We start from the raw sequence: 6,000 nt of genomic DNA, 5'->3' as shown, positions 1-6,000 counted from the left end.
CTAAAGACAAAAGCACTATAAACATAATATTTAGCAGGGTTTTTTTCCCCAGTGGTATGAGTTAACTCTGGTTTAACTACTTTTTATGTAATTAAGGATTTAGAAAATATACATATTCAGAATAAAGGGAGCCATATTTCTTGCTGAACAAGGTTTTATGTATGGAAAGATGAAAAGCTAGGACATAAGAAAGTAAAGTTATGGGAAAGGACAGACCACACAAACACTAATTAAAAAAACAACTAAAGTAGTTCTATTAATAACAAAGAAGACTATGAACAAGGACAATTACTAGGGACAAAGAAGAATATTACATAATGATAAAACGTTCAATTCACCAAGAAGACATAACAATCCCAAATGTGTATGCAACTAAACAAAAGAGCATCAATATAGGAAGCAAAAACTGACACAACTGAAAGGAGAAACAGACAAATCCACAGTTATTGTTGGAGAGTTCAATACTCCTTAGTAATTGATAGTAGACAGAACACCAGCAAGAATACGGAAGACTTAACAACACAAGCAACCAATGTGACCTAACATTATAGAACCCTCCACCCAACAACACAATACACACCTTGTTTAAGGTTGATACGAAATATTAACCGAGCACCCACCTGGCTCGGTAGGTAAAGCATGTGACCCTTGATCTCAGGGTTGTGAGTTCAAGCTCCACGTTGGGTGCAGAGTTTACTAACTAAATGAACAGCTAAAATTTTTAACTTAATCAAGATAGATCATACTCAAGGTAACAAATCAAAATAGACTTAAAAGAATTAAAATCATACACAGTATGTTTTTTGACAACAGAATTAAATGAGAAATCAACACAAAATCTAGGAAACCCCAAATACTTGAAAATTAAATAATACAAATTTAAATAATCTAGGAGTCAAAGAGGAAGTTTTAAGATAAAGTAGAACATATTTTTAAATGAATGAAAAGGAAAAATACAACATATCAAAATGTTTGGGATGCAGCTAAAACATTGCTTGTAAGTTTTTAACAGTAAATCTTCATATTAAAAAAGAAAAATGTCTCAAACCAATAATCTAAACTTCCTGTTTAAGAAACTAAGCATAAACCAAACGGAAGGAATTAACTTAGGAATGTAAATCAGGAAACTGAAAATGAAAAAAGTAGGAAAAAGTCCATGAAACCAAACATTAGTTTTTTAAAAGATGAATAAAAGTAGACTAACCAAGAAAAAAAAAGGAAGCCACAAATTGTTAATTTCAGATACAAAAAAAGGGATATCACTACAGACACAGCAGAGTTTAAAAGTGAACAAAGACTGGGGCACCTGGGAGGCTCAGTCAATTAATCATCCAATTCTTAATTTCGGCTCATATCATGATCCCAGCGTCATGGGATTGAGCCTCATGTCAGGCTCCACACTGAGCATCAAGCCTGCTTCAGATTCTCTCTCTCTCTCTCTCTCTCTCTCTCTCTCTTCCTCTGCCCTCTCCCCTGCTCACACTGGCACACTTTTTCTTTAGAAAAAAAAAAAATCATAAAAGCTAATAAAGACTAGTAGAGTTGTGTCAAAAGGACTCCAGAACCAACTTGAAAAGGCTCCCCACAGGCCATAGATGGGAACATTTTAGCAGCAATATGCATACTAATGACAATGCACTAAACTATATCAAATATGTTTAAAGCTATGAATTCATAATGATGCAAAGAAAACTAATTCATCAGTTTTGAATAGGAAGATCATTCATTTTTAAAACTAGTTAATAGTTTAAACTGGGTGGCTCAGTTGGTTGGGAGACTGACTCTTGATTTCGGCTCAGGTCATGATCTCAAGGTTTGGGTTTGAGCCTTGCATCAGGCTCCGCACTATGACAGTGTAGAGACTGCTTGAGATTCATATTCTCTCTCTCTCTCTCTCTCTGTCTCTCTGTCTCTCTGTCTCTCTCTCTCCCCCCCCACTCTCTCTCTGCCCCTCCCATGCATGCTTTCTCTCAAAATACATAAACTTAAAAATTTTTTTTAAATAAGTAACTAAAACTATTAAAGATAAAGAATCAAGTATTAATCATACCTACAGAACAGACAACACAATCACAAATGAGTAAGGAGCGATTTCATTGGAACTCACCGTTTTGCAAACTTTAATGAATTAAGATATCTAAGCATTTAGTATCAATCACTGCTGACATCACAAAAATAAATAAATTACCAGACACTATGTGCCTAACAAAAGAACACACTCTTACTTACGAAGTAGTCTTGCAAAAAGTAGTAGAACCAGAGTCTGATTAATGATTAAGCCTCTAGATCAGTGCTGCCCAATAGAAACATAACATAAGCCATATACATATTTAAGTTTTCTAGTAAACACATTACACAGAGTAAAATGAACTAGATGGAAATTATGTTTTATAAATTGAACCCAAATATCCAAAATACCATTTCAGTATACAGTCAATATAAAATACTAATGATATTTTATATTATTTTTATAATAAATCTTTAAAGTAAGTGTGCATTTTACACTTACAGCACTTCTCAATTTGGACTAGCCACATTTCAAGTGCTCAATAGACACTTGTGGCTAGTGGCTACCATATTAGGCAGCACAACTGAAGATCCAAGTACCAGTTCATGGGAAACACAAAGAACAAATTACATTAGCCTCACCATAGATATTCAATCAGCAAAATCCAGACTCTGGGAAATTCAACAGGTGGAAACCTGGTTTCTTCATCAAATTCGTGACAAGGAAAAAAGACTGAGGAGGAATCTGTAGGTTGAGATTCAAAGGACAAAAGAGTAAAAAAGGAAAAACTTAAATGTGGAGTTTAGAAATGCCCACATCTGCTAAAACTGTAAGAAAAACAAAAACCTCATTGCCATAAATGTTAAGATATTGGTAACACTGCGAGAGATAAAGAGGGTTTTAACTGGAATGGAACACAAAGAGAGTTTCTGGATTGGCTGATGATTTCTTTTACCTGGGTGATGGTTGTATCTTGTAATAGTTCATGATAAGCTATACATTTGTTTCTCAGCAGTTTTCCATATCTGTGTTTATGTTTTATAATAACAAGGTATAAATTTAATAAATAGCTACGTATTTGATGGGAAAAGTTTGATGTGATTAAATTCTTAAACTTGACAATTGTCTCATCCCATCCCCAAACTTACCACCTCCACCTGTAGGCCTGGTTTCTGGTCTTCAAGAATTAAATATCCTCACTCCTGTTCAAGACCAAAACTCTCACCAAATGTTCCTGACTTTATCCCCTCCAGTCTTTTCTGATCTTAATCCATTAATTACCACTCTTCTCCATGTCTACAATCTCTACAGTTCTATGGAGGCAGTATAGGATATTGGTAAATAACTGGCCTATTGTGTCAGAACCCCAGGGTTCAAATTCTGATTCTGCTCTTTTACCAGTTGTCAGCCATGTGACAATCTCTCTGTGGTTAACTCTCCTCTTTAGGAAAATGAGGAAAAGAGTATCTACTTTATAGGGTTACTGTGAGGAATAAATGAGTTAATACATGAAACCCTTAGAAGACGGCCTGGAATCCAGTACGTCTTCAATAAACGTTAGCTGCTGTCACCTTCAGTATATAAACATGCTCAGTCTTCATTTTTATCAAAATCCTTTCTTCAATTCTGTGTACCTCTCTAGCTATGCCCTGACTCCTTCCCTTTTTCCTGAGAACAAAAAAGATCACCAAATTGTCATATCTACTGTCAAGGTTTCAGTACATATTTAATTAGCCTCCACTAGAACATTTGATATTATTCATTTTGAACATAAAATCTTCTCTTGAGTTCTGTGATACTACTCGTGGCTGTCTTGCTTTTGACAAGTTATGATCAGTCTGCTTTGTAAGACTTCCTCTACCACTGGTTAAACACTACTGTTTCTCTATGTACCATTTTCATTCTGCTTCAAAGAACCACCGACATGGCTTGATGCACACTTGTGGTTAAAACGACACTCAGGGCAGCTGACCCCAAAAGTCTCTAATTCTGAACTCTCCCATGCTTCAGATATATTTAAGACACTATAGATATTATATTATATGTTAAGATATTAAGATGTATATCTTAAGGTCTGCTGGACCTGGATGTCAAAATGTCCAATGCTGCATTCACTCCCGATTTGCTACTCTCTCCTGTCCATTCTCAGTTAATGGTGCTACTAATCTACCTGAATACCAGGCAGAAATCTAAGAGCAATTTGGGGCTCCTCTTTTATCCTCATCCCCCAAATCCAATCACTTAGTTCTAATGATTTTACCCCTTCGTTTTCTAAGAGAAACTACCCCTTTCTCACCATCCTTACCACAAATTCCCTTGTTCAGGCCTGCAGCATTTCTCACCTTGAACACAAGAAAGGCATACAAAGTCCTTGTTAACTTCAAACACTACTCTTTGCTTTAGAACACAGCAAACTAGATGTGCCCATAGTGGTATGAACCTAACATGTTTGCCTCTGTTTCTATGTCTTTGTTTTACTGTTCCCTCTGCCTGGAATGCTCTTCCAAATTTGTTACTACATTCCTTCATTTTCTGAGATGCTATTAAGGTATCACATCCACCAGAAAACCTTCTCAAGAATTCCTATGTAGGTTAAGTTCCCTTCCTCTATGATCTAATAGCATTTCAGCTACATCATTATCACTGCACTTACCTAAATTAAAAAAAAAAATTTTTTTTCTCTTAATGTATCTTTTTCTACAGAGTAGTTACTTCCAAAGGCAGAAACTGCTTTCCTTAGCTTTGTAACCTCAGTGCCTGGCACATACTTAGCAAACGGTAGGTAGTCAACATATCTTGTTGAAAGAAAATAGTTATTTTCCACATTCTTATCAAATAATTATTTCTGAAACTTGATTTTCACCATGCCATGGTGCTGTTCAAAAACATTCAAGGATTGTCACATGGTATTTAGGCTGGTCCTCCAGAACAAAACCCCAAACTACTTACACTGCTTTATCTTCCACCTCACTTCCATATATATATATATAATATTTAATTCTAAACTACTCAGTCTTTCAAACTAACTTTTTGACCTCTACCTCCCAAAACTATTATAACTTACTAAAGTGTTGGCCTTGAGACTCCTGGGTGGCTCAGTTGGTTAAGCGTCCAACTTTGGCTCACGTCACAATCTCATGTTTGTGGGTTCTAGCCTCACATTGGGCTATGCACTGATGGCTTGGAGCCTGAAGCCTGCTTCACATTCTGTGTGTTCTGTCTTCCCCTCCCCTGCTTGTGCTCTCTCTCTCTCTCTCTCTCAAAAATAAATAATAAACTTTTTTAAAAACTAAAATAAAATGTTGGCCTTTTAAATTCAATACTTACTTAGCAACTCATTAGCAATTACTCCACAATGCTGCATGACATTAAAAACATGTTATCAAGGGGTGCCTGGCTCAGTCCATAGAGCATACAACTCTTAATCTCAGGGTTTTGAGTTCAAGCTCTGCATTGGGCATAGGTAGAGCTTACTTTTTCACATAGATAGAAACAAAACAAAACAAAACAATGTTGTCATAGATATCTGAATGGAATGGTCACACTCCTAACTTCCATATCTTCAGTAGATGAGTAGCAGGGGAAAGGCCCAAAACACTTTTTAACTTATAAAGACACTTTATATATATATGTGTGCGTGTGTGTGTATATATATATACACATATATATATGTATATATATATGTGTATATATATATGTGTATATATATATGTATATATATATGTATATATGTGTATATATATACACACACATATATATACATATATATACATATATATATACATATATATGAATAGCACTAAATTTTTTTCTGCTTTACTCACCTTTTTTTCCTCCAGTCTAGTCCTCCTTCATCTTTCTTGGCTTGAAAGTCATCAGGAACAAGTAAAAAAGGATTAACTAGTATAGGACTTCTTTCCCTGGAGTTATGCTTCTTCTGTTAATCAAAATGCTAACTTGAAAAAATTCTAGACCACCAGGTTTCCAGAAAG

Source organism: Panthera leo, chromosome A3 (genome assembly GCF_018350215.1).
Source record: "Panthera leo isolate Ple1 chromosome A3, P.leo_Ple1_pat1.1, whole genome shotgun sequence".
Lineage (NCBI taxonomy): Eukaryota > Metazoa > Chordata > Mammalia > Carnivora > Felidae > Panthera > Panthera leo.
Note: the sequence above shows the minus strand (reverse complement) of the source record.